The sequence below is a fragment of the Hemitrygon akajei genome, chromosome 8 (assembly GCF_048418815.1).
Source record: "Hemitrygon akajei chromosome 8, sHemAka1.3, whole genome shotgun sequence".
NCBI classification, from domain to species: domain Eukaryota; kingdom Metazoa; phylum Chordata; class Chondrichthyes; order Myliobatiformes; family Dasyatidae; genus Hemitrygon; species Hemitrygon akajei.
The window spans coordinates 45,488,414-45,514,947 of NC_133131.1; the positions used below are offsets into that span (position 1 = coordinate 45,488,414).

Genomic DNA, 26,534 nt, shown 5'->3' on the forward strand with positions numbered 1-26,534 from the left:
AGGGAGGCTGGAACGAGCCGTGGACCATTTGGGGGGTTTTGACGACGCCATACCCCTAGCTTACTGTGACCTGACCGCACTACGGACTAAACAGTTGCCGGAACTGAGTCCGGGGGAAGTGGCCGCTGCTCAGCAAAATGACCCGGGCATTGGCACAGTGTGGAGAGCAGTCGAGAGGGGGGATGGGGCGTTGGCTGAGAAGGCGAAACACCCATTCGTGCCCCTGTTGTTGAAGGAGTGGTCTTGGTTAAAGTTAAAGAATAAAATCTTGTACCGGGTAACGGCGCCTCTGGACCAACCCCACTGTTGGCAACTGGTCCTGCCGGAGGAGTATCGGCAGGCTGTACTCCAGGCCCTACATGATGATTCTGGACACTTGGAGGTGGAAAAGACCTATGGATTACTCAAAGACCGGTTCTACTGGCCCCGGATGAGGGGGGAAGTCGAAGAATACTGTAGGGGCTGCAGTCGTTGCATCCGGAGGAAGACCCTGCCCGCGTTGGCGGCTCCACTGTCGCACTTGCAGAGTGCGGGACCTCTGGACCTGGTATGTATGGATTTTCTGTCGATTGAACCTGACACCAGCAACACCGCGAATGTCTTAGTCATTACCGATCATTACACTCGCTATGCTCAGGCATTTCCCACTAAGGATCAGAAGGCGACGACAGTGGCGAAGGTGTTATGGGAGAAGTATTTTGTTCATTACGGCCTTCCCAGGCGAATCCATAGCGATCAGGGGCGGGACTTTGAGAGCCGCCTTATCCATGAATTACTGACTATGCTTGGGGTTGAGAAATCCAGGACTACCCCGTATCACCCACAGGGAGATCCGCAGCCAGAGAGGTTCAACCGGACCCTGTTGGATATGCTCGGGACGCTGGAGCTTGGGCAGAAAAGCAGGTGGAGTCGTCATATTGGACAATTGGTTCACTGTTACAATTGTACTCGCAATGATGCTACAGGATATTCGCCCTATTATCTGATGTTCGGGCGGGAAGCGAGGTTGCCCATTGACTTGTGTTTTGGGGGCGAAGTGGGTGAATTACCCGGGAAGTCCCATCTAAAGTATGTGTCTGACATGAAGAGGGAGTTACAGCGGGCGTACGAGTTGGCCGAGGCGGCGGCTACCAAACAAAATCAGAGGAATAAGATGCGGTATGATCGAAAGGTGAAGTTTGTTCAATTATTGCCGGGCGACCGGGTCCTTTTACGGAATTTGGGACTCACTGGTAAGCACAAGTTGGCAGACCGATGGGCGGCCAGCCCCTATGTAATAGAGAGCCAGATGCCGAACCTGCCAGTTTACCGGGTGAAACCTGAGGATGGGAAAGGGCCTATCAAGGTACTCCATCGGAATCACCTGCTGCCGCTGGGTCAAGCGGTGCAGGTGGATACGGAGCCAGAGTGGGAGGTTACGCCTAGTCCAAGGACTCTGCGAGGGCACAGAGAAAGGGAAGAGACCACTGCTGAAGAGCGGGGACGGGTCCCTCGCCCGGAAATGGCTACTGATTCGGAAGAGGACGACTCAGATGAGTGGCCCCTGTTCCCATTCGCTGGTGCTCCAGTACCCGGAGAGGAGGCTCCTGGCCCTTCCCATACTGAATTGGGTGAGAGGAGGGAAGGTCTTGAGGGCCAGATGGAGAGGCAGCCAACAGTGGTGGGAGAGAGGGTGGAGCCTGAGCGTGAGCCGGAGAGATCTCAGGTGAGGGAGGACCCCCGTGAGGAAGGGGGTGAGGGTCTGTCAGGAAGACCTGGGATGTCCGAGACAGTGGGTTCGCAGGTGGAGAGGGAGCCCAGGGGGGCAGAAGGGGTATGGAGATCTCAGAGGATTAGGCGCCCCCCAGAGCGGTTGACATATGTGGTACCCGGAGAACCGAGTGTGATTTCTACTGCTCTGGGTAGTTATGTCACTGCTTTCTGCACCTGGGTTGGGTTTTGGGTGTTGCAAGAAGCTTTGGGGAACTCTAGTAATGCCATGAGGGCATGACATTTGCTGGTGGGGAGAGAATGTAAATGTCCTGTGTATGTTACTAAAAAGGGCTTCTTTGGTTTGTTACGAGTAGGAATGCTTCTTTGTCTGTTAAAAGTTTCTCTTGCCGTTGTTTCACTTTAGAATGGCTGATATGGTAATTGTATTCATTTGTTAATCGATGGGGAATGTTATTGTGTTTTGTGAGGCTGGGACCTTGGGGGAGGGGTTGCGCGGGCTTGGGGAGTCCGGAGGGAGACGCCGAGGAAGGAGGACGTGTGCTCGGGAGACCACCGGGGAGTCCGAAGTGGGAGTTTCGGGAGGACGACCACCTAGGAGTCGAATGGTTCGCTGGATGAGCTCCACCGATGTGCACTAAACTGACTGAACTTTGATAAGTTGGCGCCTTTTGTTTTTTTCTTGTATATATATATATATATTGTACTGCCTAATACTCTTTTAATTTTAGTAAACTCTTTAAAGTGTATTTCATAACGGTATTTGTTGTGAGTTTGATACTGCCGGCGGGGGCGCGAGGCATAAACGCGATTCTCACAGCACCTGCGTGTACGGGAGGTGGGTTGGTGTGTGGCTGGATCTCTTTTTCCCCTAGACATATACCAGCCTGTTGGGTAAGTGTTACATGTTAACAAATGGTATTTAGAATCAGTAATCAAATACATTGGAGAAATATAATGAGAGACCAAATGTGTTTGAAACCAATTTGTAAAATAATCCTCTAGACATAATAGTGAATAATTTCAAGATATTAAGTACAACTAAATGAAGGGTTTGGTAGAATATATTATTTCATTAATGTGAATAGCTAATTATACACGTCTATTCTTTTCTTATTCGTGGCGCATGTCCCAAGATACAGTGAAGGGCTCGGACGGTCACCGGCTGAACAGAGGCAACTGGGACGAGCAGGGAGGATGCTGTGGTCAGCCTGGACCATTTGGGTCAAGGAGCCCGATTCAGTGCCGTGTTACTCGGTGACAGTCAAAAGCTCAAAGTAAATAGCTCATGGAGTTTTACCGAAGTTGTATCTAACTCACAGCGCGGTGTCGCCATGTTCTGAAACTCTTTGCCTCTCTCAGTACTTTAACATCTCTTTGTGCGCCATTCCAGTCTGCACAACAATCTCGGCGCCATTCTGCTGTTTTGCGTTCGACGTCGTATTTACCGTTTATTCATTATTTATTATTAACATGTACTCGTGTCTCAGACGAGCAAAGGATTTCACTGCAGCCTGCTGTACAAAGTCAGTAAACTAATCTGAATGGCTGTGCCTGAATGGAAGGAGTTCAAAACATTTCGATTGTTGTTTCCTCATCTCGCGACCTGTCCCCCGGTTTCAAAAATCTTCAATACCTTGGAGAAGATTTAAAACGCAAAGGAATGACTGAAGTAGAACTATTTCTTTCTGTTCTGACAGGATTGGTTGAGCGGGGCTGGCCACACAAACAATCTTCGTGCCAACATACTGGGATTTGGATGTGAGCAGAGGTCAATGCCGGCGTCTCATTGCCTTTTACTGACTGCGCGCAGTTTGCTTACGGCCCTTTCGCTCTGGAGAACATGGAGTTCTCGGCTCTCCCCCTGCTCTTGTTCAAACTCTTCGACAGGTTCACGGCGCTGGCCGTGTTCTGCACCGTCTTTTGCCTGGTCTTTGACTTCATGAAGAGGCGCAAGACGTGTGGGAACTACCCTCCCGGGCCCCGGGGCTTACCTTTCGTCGGGAACATCCTGCAGGTGGATCTGAGCAACCCTCACCTGTCATTCGCAAAGGTAAAGGCTGAGAGAGAGTGAGACTATGTGAAGGAGGTGGCTCCCTCACCCCGGGACACCTTTAACTGTTCAGTTTCTCGTCTGTTCTTGAATTCACTTCCACGCTGCCGCCCTGTTAGTTGTGTCTCCATTGCACCTTGTTCCCTTTTATCATCCAGATTTCCTTTGCTCCCCTTTTCCCTTCATACCTGTTTTTAGTTCTCTATTTCTTCCTCAGGGATGGGATGGAGTAAAGCGAAGATGTAAAGAACTATTGATGTTGGATCCCCAAAAAAAAACAGAACGCTGGACAGAATAGTTTTAATTTCTCTACTGTTCTGGAATGGCTTTAACATCCACACTTCAGTCCTATTAGATGTTATCTCCTGTATTTTTTATAGTTGCCCCTTTTATAGACAGCAAAACACGCAAAAACAGGTTATCAACATCTGCAGTCACCTCTGTCATTTTTATTAGCAGCCCATAAACCATAAGATATAGTAGCAGAAGTAGGCCATTCAGCTCATCGAGTCTGCTCTGCCATTCAATCATGGGCTGATCCAATTCTTCCAGTCCTCCCCACTCACCTATCTACCTCTGCCTTAACTGCACCCAATGACTTGGCCTCCACAGCCCCAGTTAGACCTCATTTAGCCAGTGTAGTTTGCTTTGTTGTTAATTTTCTAAATGTAAACTTTGTAATTCTGATGCGAGATTCTCACACCTAATTCATTGGTAGAAAAAAAAGTTGGTCTAATTTTAAATGGTGACAGATTAGATGTTGGTGTCCCACAGACAAACCACTGAAGGTTAATGTGCATTGGCACAGGGACTTAGAAAGGAAGAGTTTGTTAGCCTGAGATGGTCGCTGAGGAATTGGATCAGAAAAACTAAATGAAATAAATAGTGCAGAAAGAGGGGAAAAAGTGAGTTTGTGTTTATTGGTTCAATGTCCTTCAGAAATTTGATGGCAGAGGGGAAGAGGCTGCTCCTGAATCATTGAATGTGTGTCTTCAGGCTCCTGTATGTCTTTCCTGATGGTAGCAATGAGAACGGGGCATGTCATGGGTGATGGGGGTCCTTAAAGATGGATGCCTCCTTTTTAAGGAATCACAACATCTGGGGTCCTATGTGTATTTTGACAATATCCACCTGTAATAGTCTGGTGACGTGATGAGACTTCTAACTGGCAACCGAAACTACCAGGGAGCTTGCCATGGTCGGCCTGGACCAGTTGGACTACAGGGCCCGTTGCAGTGCCGTGTGACTCGATGACAGTGAAAAGCTTTTGTTTGCCTGCCATCCAGACAAATTATTGCATACAGTGAGGTAGCCAAGAGGAAAAACAAACCCAGAATGCAAAATGTTGTCTTACAGATACAGAGAAAGTGCAGTCAGAGTAGAGAAATAAAGTTCAAAGGCCATGGCCAGGAAGGCTGTGAGGTCAAGGTTCACATTCATCATACAGGGGTCCATTTAAGTGTTTCATAGCACTGGGAGAGAGGCTGTTCTTGAGCCTGCTGATACATGCTCTCAATCTTTTGTATCTTCTACACCATGGACTTGGGGGTGGGGGAGTGAAGGGTAACTGTGTTAGGAGCAGACTTCGTTTGAAAATGGTTGACGGTTTGTATACATTTATTCTGAATTATAAAAGGTGCAGGGTAGTGCATACAAATGTGAATATGTATTTGATAAAAGAAGTTTGAAAAATCAATTCTGAAATGTGATAGTCACTGGGATGGACAGCATTTCTTCCCCATTCCAAACTGTCCTTGAGCAGGTGGTGACGTGCTCCTTTCTCGAACGGCAGCAGTCCTTCTGGTGAAGATGCTCCACAGATTTGTTGGTTTGGAGTTCCAAGATTTAGACCCAGAAACAATGAATGAAAAGCAGTATGTTTCCAGTTGGGATGGTGCGTGAATTAGAGGGAAACTGTAGGTGGTGGTGCCCCCATGCACCGCTCTTTCTTTGTGGTAGAAGTTGCAGATTTGGGAGATGTTGATGGAATAGTTGGTGTGAGTAACTGCTGTGCATCTTGTAGATTGTCTGGAGCACAGCCACTGTGCAACAGTGGTGGAGGGAATGAATGTGTCAGCTGGTGGTTGGGGTACCAGTCAAAGGAGCTGCTTTGTCCTGAATGGTATCAGGACTCCTGGGATTTGTTGGAGCTCCAATCACCCAGGCACGTGGGGAGTATTCAATCACAATTGTGTCTTGTGGACATTGGAAAACTTTAGGAATCCAAGAAGTGAGTGACTCACTCCAGGAGACTTGACCTCTGACGTGCCCACACAGTTAGCTGGTAAATTCCAGGCTATTGAAGTGTGCAATTGGTGATAGAAACATAGAAAATAGGTGCAGGAGTAGGCCATTTGGCCCTTCGAGCCTGCACCGCCATTCAGTATGATCATGGCTGATCATCCAACTCAGAACCTTGTACCTGCTTTCTCTCCATACCCCCGATCCCTTTAGCCACAAGGGCCATATCTAACTTCCTCTAAGTATAGCCAATGAACCGGCCTCAACTGTTTCCTGTGGCAGAGAATTCCACAGATTCACCACTCTCTGTGTAAAGAAGTTTTTCCTCATCTCGGTCCTAAAAGGCTTCCCCTTTATCCTTAAACTGTGACCCCACGTTCTGGACTACCCCAACATCGGAAACAATCTTCCTGCATCTAGCCTGTCCAATCCCTTTCGAATTTTATACATTTCAATAAGATCCCCCCTCAATCTTCTAAATTCTAGTGAGTATAAGCCTAGTCGATCCAGTCTTTCTTCATATGAAAGTCCTGCCATCCCAGGAATCAATCTGGTGAACCTTCTTTGTACTCCCTTATGGCAGGAATATCTTTCCTCAGATTAGGGGACCAAAACTGCACACAATATTCTAGGTGCGGTCTCACCAAGGCCTTGTACAACTGCAGTAGAACCTCCCTGCTCCTGTACTCAAATCCTTTTGCTATGAATGCCAACATACCATTTGCCTTTTTCACCGCCTGCTGTACCTGCATGCCATCCTTCAATGGCTGGTGTACAATGACACCCAGGTCTCATTGCACCTCCCCTTTTCCTAATCGGCCACCATTCAGATAATAATCTGTTTTCCTGTTCTTGCAATCAAAGTGGATAACCACACATTTTTCCGCATTAAATTGCATCTGCCATGAATTTGCCCACTCACCTAACCTATCCAAGTCACCCTGCATCCACTTAGCATCCTCCTCACAGCTAACACCGCCACCTAGCTTCATGTCATCCACAAACTTGGAGATGCTGCATTTAATTCCCTCGTCTAAATCATTAATATATATTGTAAACAACTGGGGTCCCAGCACTGAGCCTTGCGGTACCCCACTAGTCACTGCCTGCCATTCTGAAAAGGTCCCGTTTACTCCCACTCTTTGCTTCCTGTCTGCCAACCAATTCTCTATCCACATCAATACCATACCCCCAATACCGTGTGCTTTAAGTTTGCGCACTAATCTCCTGTGTGGGACCTTGTCAAAAGCCTTTTGAAAATCTGAATATACCACATCCACTGGCTGTCCCCATCCATTCTACTAGTTACATCTTCAAAAAATTCTATAAGGTTCATCAGACATGATTTTCCTTTCACAAATCCATGCTGACTTTGTCCGATGATTTCACCTCTTTCCAAATGTGCTGTTATCACATCTTTGATAACCGACTCTAGCAATTTCCCCACCACTGCTGTCAGACTCACCGGTCTATAATTCCCCGGTTTTTCTCTTCCTCCTTTTTTAAAAAGTGGGGTTACATTAGCCACCCTCCAATCCTCAGGAACTAATCCAGAATCCTAAGGAGTTTTGAAAAATTATCACTAATGCATTCACTATTTCTTGGGCTACTTCCTTAAGCACTCTGGGATGCAGACCATCTGGCCCTGGGGATTTATTTGCCTTTAATCCCTTCAATTTACCTAACACCACTTCCCTACTAACATGTATTTCACTCAGTTCCTCCATCTCACTAGACCCTTGGTCCCTTACTATTTCCGGAAGATTATTTATGTCCTTCTTAGTGAAGACAGAACCAAAGTAGTTATTCAATTGGTCTGCCATGTCTTTGTTTCCTATGATCAATTCACCTGTTTCTGACTGTAAGGGACCTACATTTGTCTTGACCAATCTTTTTCTTTTCACATATCTATAAAAGCTTTTGGTCAGTTTTTATGTTCCCTGCCAGCTTTCTCTCATAATCTTTTTTCCCTTTCCTAATTAAGCCCTTTGTCCTCCTCTGCTGGTCTCTGAATTTTTTTGCTAATTTATATGTTTCTTCTTTGGACTTGATATTATCCCTAATTTCCCTTGTCAGCCACGGGTGCACTACCTTCCCTGGTTTATCCTTTTGCCAAACTGGGATGAACAATTGTTGTAGTTCATCCATGTGATCTTTAAATGCTTGCCATTGGATATCCACCATCAACCCTTTAAGTATCATTTGCCAGTCTATCTTAGCTAATTCACATCTCATACCTTCAAAGTTACCCTTCTTTAAGTTCAGAACCTTTGTTTCTGAATTAACTATGTCACTCTCCATCTTAATGAAGAATTCCACCATACTATGGTCACTCTTACCGAAGGGGCCTCGCACGACAAGATTGCTAACTAACCCTTCCTCATTGCTCAATACCCAATCTAGAATGACCTGCTCTCTAGTTGGTTCCTCGACATGTTGGTTCAGAAAACCATCCCGTGATGCTATTGAATGCCGTGGTTAGGTGGTCATCACAAGTTTTAATAGAGCAAGTTTCACTTACAATCAGACTGCTTGATGCCAAAATTGGTCAAATGCTGCCCCATTAGGTCATCAAGCTCACCTCTTGAATTCAGGTCTTCGGTCAGTGATCCAACTAAGGCTGTTTTGAAGTCTGGAAATGAGTGGTCTCAGTGAAACACAAACTCCGCACCGGTGAGTAGGTTATTGGTGAAGAGGTGTTATGTGATGGCTGTTGGATCCTGATGCTTTCCAAAGTTTCTTCAGAAGTTAAAAATGAGGCATAAAATTAGTTTTTTCCCGATTGTTTCATTAAGTGTTGAAAGAGCAAAGAATAGAAAAGAAGCATGACATGATACAAAGAAAAGGGAGGCTAAATGTGGTGTGGGCTTCTCATATCATACCAGAGATAACAAAAAAAAAAAACACTGATAACAATTCACCAATAAGATACCCTGTGTCCAGTGAGAATATTCTTCAGGAGGGTGAATGTGCGAAAACCATCTGGCCCAGATGGGGTACCTGGCCGAGTACTGAAAGCCTGTGCTATTCAACTGTCTGGAGTATTCACTGAAATCTCTAACCTGTCAACTCAGCAGTCCAGCAGTCTGCTTCATCCTGGCTTCAATTATATAAAACTGTAGTCCAGTAGCACTTACGTCCACTGTGGTGAAGTGCTCTGAGAGGTTGATGATGAAGCTCATCAACTCCTGACTGAAGAGCGACTGGATCCGCTCCAATTACCCATATCACAACAAGTTAACAGCAGATGCCATTTCATTTGCTCTTCATTCAACCTGGAACAGTGAAGACATATACATCAGGATGCTCTTCATTGACTACAGCACTGCATTCAACATTATCATCCCCTCAAAACTAATGTTACGTACCCCGTAACTGGGTGTCCAACCAGCAGAGAAAGAAGAATCCGTTGGTGGTACCAAACTAAAGGTGTTTATTAATAAAAATAAGCAAAACCATATCAATAATGCAAATATACATATAAAACAAGTTAGCAGTAATAAACCTAAAAGTGTAGGAATAATAATAATCAATAATAAACAAGCTCTATGTCAGGAACGCGGCTGGATGGACCCAAACGCAGGACGCAGACACTGAAGTACTGGGGGAGGACAGGATGGGGATGCCATGGCATTTAAGGGTAGAGCTGGGGTTCAGGTCGATAGAGTGTCAGGCAGGCAGAGCGGAGCGGGCTCCCGGAGTCCGGGCTGGCAGAGCGGAGCGGGCTCCCGGAGTCCAGGCAGGCAGAGCGGAGCGGGCTCCCGGAGTCCAGGCAGGCAGAGCGGAGCGGGCTCCCGGAGTAAGAGTTCAGGTAGACAGGCTCCTGTGGTTCAGGCAGGCAGGCAGACAGGTCCCCGGGGTTCAGGCAGGCAGGCAGGCTCCTGGAGTTCAGGCAGGCAGGCAGACAGGTCCCCGGGGTTCAGGCAGGCAGGCAAACAGGTCCCCGGGGTTCAGGCAGGCAGGTCCCCGGGGTTCAGGCAGGCAGGCGAACAGGTCTAGGTGGCTAGATAGGCTGGTGGAGAGCCCTCCCTGGGCAGGCCGCATATATCCCGGGTAGGGCTGCCTCCCAGGCGGAAACAGCTGAGGCCTGGGCATGATGCGGACCCCTAGGCGGGTGCAGGGTACAATCCCAGAGTTCGGGCGGAAGAGGAAGATGGGGCAGAACTCCCACCGGGCAGCGGCAGACCGGCTGGAACTGCCCAACAAATGCAAGGGATAGGAACGGGCAGAACCATCACCGGGCAGTGGCAGGTCGGCCGGACCTGCCCGACAGAAGCAAGGGATAGGAACGGGCAGAACCACCGCCGGGCCGTGGTGGGTTGGCCAGACCTGCCCGACGGAGGCAAGGGGTAGGAACGGGCATAGGTCCAGGGTGATCAACACAACAGTCATGATAACAGGAAAATCTGGAAAGGCCAGCAGACAGCGCGAACAACACTAACGAGCGGAGAAGCAGGACCAGCGCATGGGAAGAAAGGTGGGGGAGAGGACCAACCTGGCAGTACTGGTACGGGGCAGAGAAGCACGATGAGGAGTAGATCTGAGCCTGGGCAGGATAACAGAATACAGAGAAGAGTTCAGAGTCAGCGGAGAACGGGGAACAGAACAAATCGACCACTCCCCTGGTCCCAGTCACAAGGCCCCTTATAAACACCTGCAGCTCAATGAGTTACAGGTATGCCTCCTTGAGCCAGGAGGGTCCTAACTAGTTCACGGGTGACGGGAGGGACAACTGCAGGACCCAGAGTCTGGAGCCCTCGGACCAGATCGAGACCAAGAACGCGTATTCCGGACTGGACCAGACTCTGACACTCTATCGATGTCTAGGGGTAAATGAATTGTCACAGAAAAGTATAAAGTTCAGTTCAGTTCATGAGTGCTGATGTAGTTATGGTTGTTGTATTGTAATCGTTGGAGAGAGAGAGAGCGAGCGAGCGAGATGTAACAGCTACAGTCAGGCAAACCTTCCTTTGCTTTCTTAATCCATCGTATTGGTGTGGTCATTCAGTTATGACCCCTCCGTCCTTCTGCTAGACCATTCTTCTGTGGTGGACTCGTCACTCTGGCATGAGTGGACACACACACAAGTCCCCACCAGCCCTGCTGTAACACTGTGAGCTTTATTGACCGATCTCCTGGTTTGGTCTCCAAAGCCCCCACCTTTCTTGTGGGTTCCAACACTCAATCAGTGTCCACTGGCGTGTCTGGAGGGTGTCTCTCCAGACCTGTCTTTTTATCCCTACTCACAGGGACTCAGCTATCCATCACTCCTGAATGACGAATGACGGTGTCCATCAGATAAGGCCACTCCTTCAGTCCACTGAGGAATGTTTATGAGCAAACTAGTAGAAGATAAATAACCCTTGCAGAAGTCATAATACAGTAAATCAACAGTCTCTCTCCCATCTCTTATCTGTAGCAAATGTTCTTGCCTGTTTTTCGTCTCTCTCATGGTCAGCATAGCAACAGTAATAGTTGGTGTTTCTCAGGGGGGTATAGTTAACTCTGTACCCCATTATCCATCAGGTGTGTTCATCACTCATAACACTAATCAATAATCTCCAAGAACTAGGCTTCATTACCTCTTTGTGCAACTGTATCCTCAATTTCTTCTCTTGTACGCCTCTGTCATTTGAGATCAGTAACAACTGATCTCCTCCACAATCACCATCAGCATTGGTGCACCACGAGTCTGTGTGCTTAACACCCTTCTCTACTTTCTTTATACTTACGACTGTGAGGTTAAGCACAGATCTAATGCCACATTTAAGTTGCTGACAGCACCACTGCTGTGGGCCAAGGTGGTGATGAATCAAGATATAGGAGGGAAATTGAAAATCTGGCTGAATGGTGTCAGAATAACCTCTCACTCAACGTCAGCAAAATCAAAGAGCTGATTATTGACGACAGGAGGAGAACTCCAGAGATCCATTAGCCAGTCCTCAGTAAGGGATCAGAAGTGGAGAGGGTCAGTAACTTTAAATTCCTCGGCAATATTATTTCAGAGGATCTGTCCTGAGTCCAGCACATAGCTACCATTTTAAAGAAAGCACAGCAGTGCATTTACATTATTAGAATTTTGCACAGATTTGGCATGTCATCTAAAACTTTTACAAACTTTTATAGATGAGCGTTAAAGAGTATACTGACTGGTTGCTTCATGGCCTGACATTGGAACTCCAATCTCTTTGAACAGAAAACCTACAAAACATAGTGCAAGCAACATCCACCCAGGCCATACTCTCTTCTCTCTGCTGCCATTAGGGAAGAGGTATAGGAGCCTCAAGTCCCACACCACCAGGTTCGAGCACAGTTGTTATCCCCCAAGCATAATGCTCTTAAACCAGAGGGGATAACTTCACTCACCACAGCACTGAACTGTTCCCACAATCTGTGGAGTCACTTTCGGAGAACTCTGCAACTTGTATTCTTGATATTTATTGCTTATTTATTATTATTATTTTCTCTTTTGTATTTACATATTTTGTTGTCTTTTGCACATTGGTTAGAACCATAGAACATTACAGCACAGAAACAGGCCTTTTGGCCCTTCTTGGCTGTGCCGAACCATTTTTCTGCCTAGTCCCACTGACCTGCACCTGGTCCATATCCCTCCATACACCTCTCATCCATGTACCTGTCCAAGTTTTTCTTAAATGTTAAAAGGGAACCCACATTTATCACTTCATCTGGCAGCTCATTCCACACTCCCAACACTCTCTGTGTGAAGAAGCCCCCCTAATGTTCCCTTTAAACTTTTCCCCCTTCACCCTTAACCCATGAGCTCTGTTTTTTTCCTCCCCTAGTCTCAGTGGGAAAAAGCCTGCTTGCATTCACTCTATCTATACCCATCATAATTTTATATACCTCTATCAAATCTCCTCTCATTCTTCTATGCTCCAGGGAATAAAGTTCTAATCTATTCAACCTTTCTCTGTAACTCAGTTTCTCAAGTCCCAGCAACATCCTTGTAAACCTTCTCTGCACTCTTTCAACCTTACTAATATCCTTCCTGTAATTCAGCAACCAAAACTGTACACAATACTGTACACAATACCCGCTGTTCCTTCGGTCATTATGGGGAACGTGAACTCGCTGCCAAATAAATTGGATGAGCTAGCCTCACTAGTAAGGAATGTTAAAGCATACAAGGAATGCAGTTTAATGTGTTTTTCCGAAACATGGCTGACGGCTAACATCCCGGATGTAAATGTAGAATTACCTGGTTTTACTACGGTAAGATTTGACAGAGATGCCAAAAAGTGTGGGAAGAAGAAAGGAGGGGGACTCACTGTCTACATTAACGTAAGATGGTGTAACCCCGGGCATGTGAGTACAAAGATCTCCGTTTGTGAAAGAGATATTGTGCTGATCGCCGTGAGTATGAGGCCACATAACCTGCCTCGAGAATTCGCAAGCGTCATTGTGGTGAATGTGTATGTCCCGCCGCGTGCCGACGCAACGGTAGCGTGTGACTTTGGACAAGACACTACCTGCTTTCTCCCAGTACGTGGATTGCTACACCAGGGGTAATAGGACTATTGACCTACTGTATGCAAATGTAGAGGAGGCATATAGTGCATCCCTACTGCCTTCATTGGGGAAAGCTGATCACAACCTGGTTTTGTTACAGCCCAGATATAAATCAATTGTGATGAGGCATCCCACTACCACACGCTCTTTTAGGAAGTGGACTCCTGAAGCTGAACAGGCCCTGAGAGACTGCTTCAGTACTACTAACTGGGATGTACTGCAAGAAGGGCTCTGTGGGGGCGTTGAGGAGGTCACTGAATGCACAATGGACTATATTAACTTTTGTGTGGATGCCGTTGTCCCTGTTAGAACTGTTCGCTGCTATCCCAATAATAAGCCCTGGATCACTAGTCACATCACAGGAAAATAGCCACTCACAGGAGACCTTGCCCATGCCCAGGATTACGGCTGCACAGGTGGAAGGTCAACTGAGGAAGATCTGTACCAGCAAGGCGGCTGGACCGGATGGAGTTTCCCCACGATTACTGAGGGCCTGTGCGACTGAGCTGGGAGAACCACTACAGCGCATCTTCAACATGAGCCTGGAGCAGAGAAGAGTACCCAGACAGTGGAAAACATCCTGTATTGTCCCGGTACCGAAGAAACCACAACCAAAGGAGTTGAATGACTTCAGACCTGTTGCCTTGACGTCGCACGTGATGAAGACCATGGAGCGGCTGATAATACAGAATCTGAGGCCACAAACCTGGCACGCCCGGGATCCTCTTCAGTTTGCGTATAAGGAGAAGGTGGGAGTGGAGGATGCTATCACGTATTTGCTGCACAAATCACTCTCTCACCTAGATGGGGTCAGTTGTGCTGTGAGGATTACATTCCTTGACTTCTCTAGTGCCTTTAACACCATCCAGCCCAAGATCTTAAGGCACAAACTAATGGAGATGAGAGTAGACTCTCACATGGTGGATTGGATAGTGGACTACTTGACAGATAGACCTCAGTATGTGCGGTTGGGAGACTGTAGGTCTGACACAGTGGTCAGCAGCACAGGAGCGCCGCAGGGAACCGTACTCTCTCCGGTCCTGTTCACCCTGTACACATCAGACTTCCAATATAACTCGGAGTCCTGCCATGTGCAGAAGTTCGCTGATGACACAGCCATAGTGGGGTGTGTCAGGAATGGACAGGAGGAGGAGTATAGGAAACTGATACAGGACTTTGTGATATGGTGCAACTCAAACTACCTGCGTCTCAATATCACCAAGACCAAGGAGATGGTGGTGGACTTTAGGAGATCTAGGCCTCATATGGAGCCAGTGATCATTAATGGAGAATGTGTGGAGCAGGTTAAGACCTACAAGTATCTGGGAGTACAGTTAGACGAGAAGCTAGACTGGACTGCCAACACAGATGCCTTGTGCAGGAAGGCACAGAGTCGACTGTACTTCCTTAGAAGGTTGGCGTCATTCAATGTCTGTAGTGAGATGCTGAAGATGTTCTATAGGTCAGTTGTGGAGAGCGCCCTCTTCTTTGTGGTGGCGTGTTGGGGAGGAAGCATTAAGAAGAGGGACGCCTCACGTCTTAATAAGCTGGTAAGGAAGGCGGGCTCTGTCGTGGGCAAAGTACTGGAGAGTTTAACATCGGTAGCTGAGCGAAGGGCGCTGAGTAGGCTACGGTCAATTATGGAAAACTCTGAACATCCTCTACATAGCACCATCCAGAGACAGAGAAGCAGTTTCAGCGACAGGTTACTATCGATGCAATGCTCCTCACACAGGATGAAGAGGTCAATACTCCCCAATGCCATTAGGCTTTACAATTCAACCGCCAGGACTTAAGAACTTTTTAAAAGCTATTATTAATGCTTTTTGAGATAGTGATTTAGATGCATATCATATTTTTTACTGAGTTAAGTATTGTATGTAATTAGTTTTGCTACAACAAGTGTATGGGACATTGGAAAAAAAGTTGAATTTCCCCATGGGGATGAATAAAGTATCTATCTATCTATCTATCTATCTATCAAATTCGGCCTCACCAATGCCTTATACAACCTCACCATAATGTTCCAACTCTTATACTCAATACTTTGATTTATAAAGGCCAATGTACCCTGTTGTTTGTTGTCTGTGATTTTCTCTGAGTTCAGATGATGACGCTGACTTGGGATTGCCCTGTGCAGGGACCATTTCCCAAAGAAGAGCATGTTATATACCCCTAGGGTTCATTTTTTCTCTGGACTGTCACTTTAAAATGCAGGGAGAATGAGACTGACGTTTGGACACTGTTTGAGCTGCTCCAGAGAGACACAGCTCAGAGTCAAGATGGATTCGGTCAGAGGAAGACACCAGTGAGTCGGTCGCTGGTTTAAACTTTCAGTAGCCCAAAGGGGTGAGTTGAGATCACAAGTGCTGCAAGTAGGAACAAGTTTGCAGAGAGAGGAGAGGAAGGTGTGAAACAGAAGAAACCTAGTGACAAAGAGATCAGTGTTTGGACTCTCTAAGTAGCCTGTGAGGGTGAGTTTGTTTCCATTCGGCTACGAAAGTATGATTGTCACTTAGTTTATCCACAGGAGTGGGTTCGTTGGTGTGGGGAAACCTTTGTGAATACCACGTGTGTGTTTACCCTGGTCTGGGTGTGGTATTTCACTGAAGAAAGGCACCCCTGTAGCAAATCACTGTTGGAGTTATTTTGTATGTCGTGGAAGTGGATAAGTGGCTATCACATTGTACGTGATTGGGGTAACCTAGTGGAATCTTGTGTTGACCCTTGCCTGGGTGGTGGTTCCCTTGAAGATGGTCCCCTTTGTGATGAGCTACTGTTGGTGATAATCCATACATGGATTCTGTTTGAGTATCCTGTGGCCACCACTTTGGGATGTCCCTTAGATGAATTCAGGTGTGGTACCACTTGTGTTGAAAGGATATTCATTGAAGATCACTGTTGGTGATACATTGTGTGTGGAGTGGAACAACTTTGGAGCTAAAACCTACTATTGTATTGCAGTTGTGGTGTTATGTGTGATGAGAAAACCAGATGGAGATGGGGTCCAGAGTTGACCCCCCTGTGAACTATGCTGCTAATGAGAGAGAGAGATGAAGAGGGGGGGGGGGAGGCATCCTGTTGCAGATGGGAGAGAGAGAGAGAGACAAGGATTAAAATGGATGATTTAGTATTAAGGCTTCTTCACTAATTGTTGACTTTAACACCAAGGACATTTGGCCTGTTTGTGTGGATCCCTGCTGACACAGCAGAGTGATGCCAGGTGCCTGCTGAGACAGAAGGGCGTGCCAGTTTGATGGACATGGACATGATCAGTTGATGGATGGCTGATACCCCGTCAGGGGAGGTAAAAGACGGGTCTGCTGAGACACCGGCAGACATGCCATGAGACACTGCAAGAGTGTTGTGCACCCACAGGAGGGTGGGGGCTTGGAGGACCAATTCCACCACGGAAGAACGGTCTAGCCGAGAACGGAGGGGTCATAACCGAATGACCACATGAGTACAACGTAACGAGAAGACAACGGTAGGTTTGCCTGCTGCAGCTGCTCACATCTCACTCACTCTCTCTCTTTGGATATGCTAGAGGCAGGAAACATGTTCCCAATGTTGGGGGAGTCCAGAACCAGAGGCCACAGTTTAAGAATAAGGGGTAGGTCATTTAGAACGGAGTTCAGGAAAAACTTCTTCACCCAGAGAGTTGTGGATCTTTGGAATGCTCTGTCTCAGAAGGCAGTGGAGGCCAGTTCTCTGGATGCTTTCAAGAAGGAGTTAGATAGAGCTCTTAAAGATAGCAGAGTCAAGGGATATGGGGAGAAGGCAGGAACGGGGTACTGATTGTGGATGATCAGCCACGATCATATTGAATGGCAGTGCTGGCTCGAAGGGCCGAATGGCATACTCCTGCACCTATTGTCTGTTGGCTTCTTAACCAATAATAATCCAAGTAGCACCTTCCTTTGGGAGCAGGTAATCCAAGCCGTAGTTCCTGGGACAGTTTGGCCATACTGTGCTGATAAAGGCTATCATTCAAAACATCCTTCTCCTGTAAAAGCCCTCTTATCAACCAGCGTGGGCAAGGTGCTCATGCTGGGCACTGGGGTGGCATACGTACAGCACCGCATATCAATTGCACCATGCTATGGGAATCATAGGTAGGCTTTGGAACTCCATATCTTGTAAGTGCTCAGCTTCACTACACCACTCGGCACAGACACAACCATCCCAGGATACTGTTCCTGCTCACACTTGCCATCCACCTTGCACCTCGTACCTGTACTCAACATAGTCACTGGCTATTTAGAAAACTCAAAAACAACAGAACTACAAGAATTGCTCCCCGAATGCTCAGCTCCCTCTGAACTGTGGGCATCTCATATCCAGAATAAAGTTGCTCAAGTTTCAACTCAAAAGTGAGTCATCTCTAAAACCAATTACAATAATCCTGGGGAAACAAGCAACAAAGTACTGTAACAGATTAAGACACAGGTTGTGCTCCTTTTAAAACTTTGTATGGGACTGCAAAATCTTAAATGTTAATTTCTCACAGAGAAACAGTACTTATCAGAGAACTGATAAGGAAAAAGCAACTGGGTGGGACCCTGCACATACATATACACACACACACACACACACACACACACACACACACACACACACACACACACACACACACACACACACACACACACACACACACACACACACACACACACACACACTCAAATCATTCACATTCTATTTACAGGGAAGATGGATGCAGGATACCCCCCCTACAACACTGAGGCATGAATGTGCTAACCAGCCCCTGATTTCCACTGCTGGTGAACGGATTTCCTTTGCAGGGAATCCTGAATGGAATGAGAGGAACCTGGCAGAGGACAAAAGGAACCCTTAACTGTAGAGGACTTGAAGAATGACCCTTCCACCTAACAATCTCTCTTTTTTTGTGTTTCCATACAGAACTTCCTCCACATTGCATAGAGGGATGGGAGTAGGAACCACATTTTCCTGCTCCTCTGGAATCCCACCTTTAAGCAACTCTAAAGCAACTCTTATTCACAGGACATGCCGGATCCCCCTACACCCCATCTGCTTATCTAGCTTCCACACCTGCCTATAGGCACCCACTTCTATGTACTCTAAACCTTGTAATAACTGAATTGCTGTTCTTATAAGATGACCAACAGCTGGTACTATTAAAGACAGCACTATCCCTTTTGTTGGAAAAACTACCTCTATAACCATGTGTCCCACCATTTACAGAAGTTAATTCAATATCTTCTGGCGGGCTACTGCTATCAAGGTATATTTCTCTGATAAGAACCCACTGGCATTGAACTTTAGCACCTTCCTCTACTGTGCTCCATTCTGCTTGAGGTTTTAAATTCCTTTCAGTAAGAGTGGGATTCCTAAGTTTAACTGCTGGTGTTACCCGAATCCATAGTGATGCGTTAGGCTCAGGGGAAGAAACCAGTGTTCTGAGGACATTATTGATCTTGTGTTCGGATGATAGGTTGCCTGAGGCACCCGTCTTTCTATTAGATGGGCCTCATTATGGTACCTCCCCCATTCCATAACCTCAATAACCACGCAGCCAAAGACTCCTTAGCCTGTTGTACCTATCCCCTAAACTTGTGTCGAAAGTGACCATTATACCATCCCCCACACGTTGCTGAGCCTCCTCCCACTCCTGAGAGGAAGAAGGTGCAGACTGATCCCTCCCCCCACCCCCCTGCCTGGCCCGTACTGTTGTGGACACACAAGGGAGAAGGTGATCATCTCGATGATTAAACCAAGGGGTCCACTCTACTCTCTCTCCCTTACTTTCATCATCCAGCCAGATATCCCCATCTCCCAGCCCCAGAGTAGGATCATTGCCTCATCTCAACATGGCTCAAACCTTAATGGGATCAGGTTCCCAACTGGGCCCTTTGAGCCATCTCTAAACCCTGTACTTTCATTAGCCAACAGGCTATCTGTATGCAGTATTCATATTCTCTAACTTCGTAACCCTACTCTGAGCCATCAACAGTGATTCGCTCAGAATAATACAGTGCTGACTGAGATCTTCCAATTCATTCTTAAGAGTCATTATTGTTTTATATGAATGCCTTACAGTTGCTGCAAACAGATAGAAAGCATCTCCCTGGTTATCTTTTGGGAAAACCTGATGATTTAAGCATAGAAACAATGTGGTCCCATTTCAACCTGAGTGAAATCTAACTGGTCTGACCAATCTACCGGCATTCCATAACCCTTCAGTAAGTTAGCGAGACTTCCAAAACCTGCACTATTATCTGTCCACCATGGGACTCCACACCTCTCAAACAGAGGGTCCTCTCTTTCAAATAACCTCTTAAAGAAATGCATTTCTGCTCAAAAAGCCAGACCCTGCTCACAGCACCAAATGTAATGTTCAGTCAGGATCAGGGGTCTGGCGAGTGATACAGAAAGCACTGTCTGCACATAGGTATATTAATCATTTATTTACAAACAGTAAAAATTCAACCAAATATACATTTTTCCCAAGTTACAGACACTGCAAAACTGAATATTCAACAAACACACATACATTCAACAACATTCTTAGCTAAGACCCCTTCCACGTGCTATTTTATAATTTGAAACCGGACACCAGGGAGCTATGCAATGGGAAAAGCATCTACAGCTTCTGAACTAAACAATCACAATGAAAGCAACTTTTTGGCAATCAGAAAAAGGCACACCCCCACAGGACAATCCTGGGGTGGATATGTGAATGTATCAGTGGGGAAACAACGGTGACAGGAATCCCCTGTTGCATTCAGTGGTACAGGGGCCGAGAGCCAAGCTCCCTGGGGCCCGGCACTAACAGCCGCAGGGATGCAGAACAAACAGGTGCTGGGTCTGACAGAGAGCTGAGTGATCGTGCTGCCTCTATTCGATTCTGCAGTAATGTCCTGCTGCTTTCTCCCATCATGTGTCCACTTTCAGCTGTGGAAGAAGTACGGCGATGTGGTGAGTTTAGAGTTTGGATGGACAAACCTGGTGGTGCTGAGTGGCTACAAGACCCTGAAAGAGGCTCTGGTGAAGAAATCGGAAGATTTTGCTGACCGGCCATCCTTTCCGATATATGAGAACCTCTTTCAGCAGATCGGGGCAGGTGAGTGTGAACTGGGCACCAGAGACTGTCCTGGGCACCAATGGGAGGGATTGGGAATCGTTGGACTTCAGATTTCTGTGAATGATCATTGCACTGTGAACCCCACTACCAGACTGGGGAGGAGGGTGAGACGTCATCACGTCCAAAGGAATTAGTTCAAATGTATCCAGAAATATTAGAGACCAGTTCTCCCAAGATCTCTGTAACTACATCTTAATGACAGACAAAAGGAGTCTCAATGGGTTGTTTTGATCATTTAATGTTCTGCATTGTATTGAAGTGGCTCCTAAAACACACTTTTATCTTCTAGTTCTTTCTATATTCTATGCCTCAGCAAGTTATACATGTAGGATGACTGGCGATGTTGTAAATTAGTTTTTTATCACCACAAGGTGTTTAGAATCTGTTCATGGTGATAAATTGAGAATTCTTCCTTATCAACCCAGAATTTTTTACATCAGCAGGTTGCTTACATTTATGCACATTCCTATTGCTGATGAATAAACTCTTCTCAGGCTTCTGGTCAAGTGCAGTTATCGATTATACCCGACATTTTGATGACAGCCTCTGCCATCTTCTTTGGGGATGATGCCTGAGTATGTCTAGACTGGTGGTATTTAGACCCCTGTAGCCCATCCCTCCTGATTGGTTAGTCATCATCCAATCAGGTTTCTGCTCTCCCGCCTTGTTTACAATAGAATTGTTTACCAATCTGATTACTATTTTGGACCAGGAGACTCTCCCTGAGGAAATAAGATGATTATGCATGACATCCCTGCAGAATGGCTACAAGCTAAAGGAAATCAATTGGGCTCTTTAAAGGGTTGATAGAAAAACCAGGAAACATAACAATGAGGGGTAACCCATTGCTTCTGTCTTTCTTCCCTGTTTTTCCACGGTTTTTGGGAGGATCACCAAATACTAGATTAATAGCAGCCACAAACCCATTAGGAAGCTCATGTCACAGCTTATGCAGGTCAAAGATGACCTGAGACTTAAGTTGGCTGCTGTTTGTAGGATTCCCTGTGAATGCGGAGCAGTGTATATCGGCCAGATGGGATGCACGGTGGAAACCTGCATGAAGGAGCACAGGAGGTGTACCCGTTTGGGTTAGCTGGAGAAATCAGCAGTAGCAGAACACTGTATTCACAATGGCCATAGGATTGACTTCAACGGCACAGAACTACTGTGGCTTTTGGGACCAGCTGGTAAAGGAAGCCATTGAGCTAAAACTAGAAGGAAAGAATTTTAACAAAGGTGAAGGTCTCTAATTAAGAACTGGAAATCAATTCTAAACAAGGTCAGAGAGCAGAAATCGGATTGGATGAGAAACAACCAATCAGAAAGGATGGACAATGGGGGTATAAATACCTCCTGTCTAGACAATACCCAGGCATCATCCCTGAAGAAGAAGGCAGAGTTTGTCATTGAAATGTGCGTTATAATTGATACCTGTACCCAGCTGGAAGCTGGAGAAGAGTCTTTATCATAAATGCCAGGAAAGAACTCAATCCTTGTTCATTCCTATCCCTTTGCCACTGACAGTTTGTAGTCCTGACACTCTGTGCTGACTGAGGTGAAAGTTTATGATTGCTGAGTGATTCTGCCTTGTTAATGATAAATCAGTTATTGAGACACTGGGATGCTGGACTCACCAGATTTTGGTCTTTTTCCAGTTCACGATATTCATAAATATTTCTGAATGAGCACTGTAGAAAATAAAGCTGAAATGAAACAACAAATAATCTGATGGAGCAACATAACAGGTCAAGCAGCATCTCGGTGGGGTGGAGGTGGAGGAATTGTCAATGTTTCAGTTGGAAACTCTGCGCTCAGGGCCCAAGACATCGACTATTCCTTGCCATCCCCCACCTCCCAGATGCTGCTCAAGCCACTGAGTTCTGCAGCAGATTGTGTGTTGCTCCAGATTCCAGCATCTGCAGTGTAAGATGAATGTAAGACTGTATGGGTTTTCCATTGTCCATTTTGCTCTCTGCTGCTGGCATTTCAGTTCATGGTGTCTGTTTCACTATCACAGCCCAAAGTCAAAACTCATGGAGTCAAACAGCACAGAAACAGGCCCTTTGGCCCATCATGCCCATGCTGATCATCAAATACCCATCTATACCAATCCCATTTACCAGCATCTAACCTATCGCCTCCCATGCTTCAGTGAATCAAGTGTTAAGGTAGATAATTCTTAAATGTCTTGGGAACTTATTTCCAACCCTCTATCAGGCAGGACATTTCAGATTCTAAACATCATCTGACTGAGAAGCTTTTCTTCAGATCCCATCTAAACTTCCTACCCCTGCACTATAAACTTTAAACTCCTGCCCTGTAGTTTTTGACACCTCTACAATGGGGAAACATTTCTTACCATCTGATGTCTTAACCCCTGATAATTCCCACTGTTCCTGCAGGTATCGTCTTAGCAAAGTATGGGAACTGGTGGAGAGAACAGAGAAGATTCTCACTTTCCACATTGAAAAACTTTGGGCTTGGGAAGAAGTCACTGCAGTTGTAAATTGTGGAGGAAGCAGAATTCTTGACTAAAGCATTTGAAGAGGAGAAAGGTAATGAAGAAGCTGTCTAAAGAACCAAGAGATGCCTTGACTGCTGTGGAAAAGTAAACTATTTATTTATGCCAACACTGAAATGCACGAAGAATTTGGAAGGTTTGTCAATCTGGTAGGAAGAATGGAGAAAACCAAGGTAGAATAAAATATGTGGGAAAACAGGAAATATTGAAAACGCACAGCAAGTCAACGAGCATGTGCAGGAAGAGAAATATTTGATATTTAATCTCTGAGACTCTTCATCAAAACTGGGTAGTGCAGAAGCTGAGGGAGGAATAGAACAGAGGGACTATCCCTGGTAAGGCAAGACCAAATTAGTTAAAGTAACAGTGGGAACAGTGGTTTGAATTTGTGTCCATGTGGGACTGGGGGACATGCCCCGAAAAGCCACATGTTCAAATACAAATGACTGAGCCCAAATACCGACCAGCAGAAATGGCTATTTCTGGGACAGAGAGAAAGAGTGAGATCGCTGATATTGGAGAACTTGATATTGAACTTGGAAGACTGCATTACAGCATTATGCCAAAACAGAACATTCGGTGATATTTCTCACTGTTGAAACCATGCAGGAAGTCTGAGTGGGAATGGAATGGAGAATTAAAGTTCCAGGCAACAGGAAGCTCAGGGTCGCTACGATTTTCATTGAATAAAGAATCACAATCAGAATCAGACTTATGATCATGAACTTAAATGACATGAAACCTGTTGTTTTGCACCAGCAGTACAGTGAAAAGACTGAAAGTTAATATAACTTAAATAAATAAATAATGCAAACATGGGATTAACAAGGTAATGTTCAGGGGCTCATGGAGAATTCAGAAATCTGATGTCAGAGGGGAAGAAGCTGTTTCTGAATCACTGAGTGTGGGTCATCAGGTCCTGTACCTCCTCCACCTTGGTAGTAACAAGAAGAGGGCATTTCCTGGATGGTGAGGGTCCTTACTGACGGATGCCCCCCTTTTTGAGGCCCCGCCACTTGAAGATGTTCTTGATGGGGGAGTGGTGGGGGGAAAGGTTGTACCTTTAATGGAGTTGGATGAGAAAATGACCATTTGCTGCCTCTTGGGCCCTGTGCCAAAGAGTCTTTAGTGATATTCTGAACTCCGTTCTGAAAGGGCAACAGGAAGTAGAGGGGGACCTGGGTTTCTGGGTACATGCCATTGAAAGTGGCAGTGTAGGTTGAGAAAATGATTAATACGACATAAACAATGTTGAACTTCAGCAGTAAAAGCACAATGTATAAAAGCAGCAAAGGCATGCTGGACCTTTATAACATTCCGGCCTGGCTTCAGTTGAACCATCGTTTTCAGCTGGAGTCACCTCAATATAAGAAGCATCTGACGCCATTACAGAGGGTTCCAGAAAATATTGATGAGAATGGTTCCTGGGATAAGAGACTATCTCTACAAGGATAGACCAGAAACAGTCAGGCAGTTTCTTCAGAGAAAGCTGGGAGATTTGGTCAACGTTAATAAAATGTTGAAAGTTCTGGGCAGTGAAAGGTCACAGGTACAAAACCAAAAGGAAAGGAATGAAGACTGCCTCGAGGAAAGTCTATCTCATGGAGCAGGTACTTGGAATCTGGAATGCACTTTTGTCAGATGTGATGGAGGAAGTCCATTGCAGTCTTCAAGAGAGAGCTGAATAAACATATGGTGAGGTAAAATCTGTAAGGGGTAGGATAGAGACTGTTGAGTTGATATGGTAGACATTGTGGACTGAATGAATTGTGCTGAAACCATTGGATAATTCTGTAATTATATATATACCTCGGATTTTGGGTACAACACTGAGTCATGTCATCTGCAGAAATTCTCTGCTGACTAAGCAAAGGAGGGTGTCGAATGGGAGAATGGGAGGATGAAATCAGGACCCTGGTGGAGGACTTTGCCAAATGACGGAAGCTGAATCATCTGCAGCTCAACATTAGTAAGACAAAGGAGATGGTGGTGGACTTTAGGAAGACTAAGCCTGCACCACTCCCTGTTACAGGTGAGGATGTGGATGTAGTGCGGACCTCCAAGTACCTGAATGACAGACTTGGGTGGAGCACCAACACAGAGGCTATGTACAAGAAGGGCTAGAGTCACCTCTACTTCCCGTGGAGACTGAGGTCCTTTGGAGTGTGCACATCTTTCCTTCACATGTTCTACCAGACTGTCACCGGTACAATATTCTATGCAGGGGTGTGCTGGGGCAATGGCATCAACATAGGTGATGCCAACAGGCTCAATAAACTGATCTGAAAGGTTGGCTCTGTTGTAGGAGTCAAACTGGACACACTGGAGGCTGTGGTAGAACAAAGGACCCTGCAAAAACTCCTGGCAATTCTGGACAATATTTCTCCCCCACTGCATGTCACCTTGCTGAACAGAGGAGCACTTTTAGTAATAGACTAAGACAACTATGCCATCCAAAGAGCACTATATGAGGTAATTCCTTCCCTTAGCCACTTGGCTCTATAATAAGTTTACCTTTCGCCAGGAAAGTGATTACCCTCTCCTTTTAGACTGTTAGAGATACTTATTTCTTATTCTTTCTTAATTCTCTTCTGATATGTGTATATCTGTGCACACTGCTACTGTGACCCTGTAATTTCCTTTGGGATCAATAAAGTATCAATCTACCTACCTCGTACTGTAACCATTTGACAAGGTTTCCCCTTTAATATGGAACTGAAGTTTGTGATCCTGCAGGCTGAATGAGGATTGTGGTATACTGTGATTCATCATCTGGGAAATCTTAGGAGACACTTCGAGTTGCCAGTGATTTGAGTCTACTGGGTCTTGCTGGTTCTAATACCCAATGAATGGAAAAGTCCCACTGTTTGGAATGAGGTTGAAGCAAGGATACAGTTCAGGTCACAAGGAACTAGGAAGCCATAGTCATTTAGCACTTTGGATGAGACTGAGCAGAAAAATAGAAATAAAATTTGTGGAAGAACTTCTTTCTACAGGAAGGTGATGATGATATCAGTGGAAGAAAGTCTGTAAACACGCTGGTCAAGCATGGCAATCTTTGGTTGTCTGTTGATCCTGTAATGGATTTATAATGAGCTTGGTCTCCTTAAACTAATTATCCACTTCTTATTCTTCAAAGTAAAAGAAAGAAAATATCCCTCTTGGAAATGTGTAATGTACACAATGTGTCATCATAAATTTGGCTTTTACGAGAAATATTTAAGTGAAGGGAGGGTGATGTTCCAATTTGTCCCATGATGTCATCTTTCTTCAGATGCCTGGGAAGTACCTGAGATGAAACAAAGAACGAACAGAGGGTGAAAGAGGGAGATTTGAGAAAATGGTCATTA

At 45.8% G+C, this 26,534-nt stretch overlaps 1 pseudogene; it reads left to right on the plus strand.

The window, feature by feature from the left end:
• Nucleotides 1-3,117: 3,117 nt before the first annotated feature.
• LOC140731499 (cytochrome P450 2D6-like) overlaps nucleotides 3,118-26,534 on the plus strand; it is a 74,675-nt pseudogene continuing 51,258 nt past the window's right edge.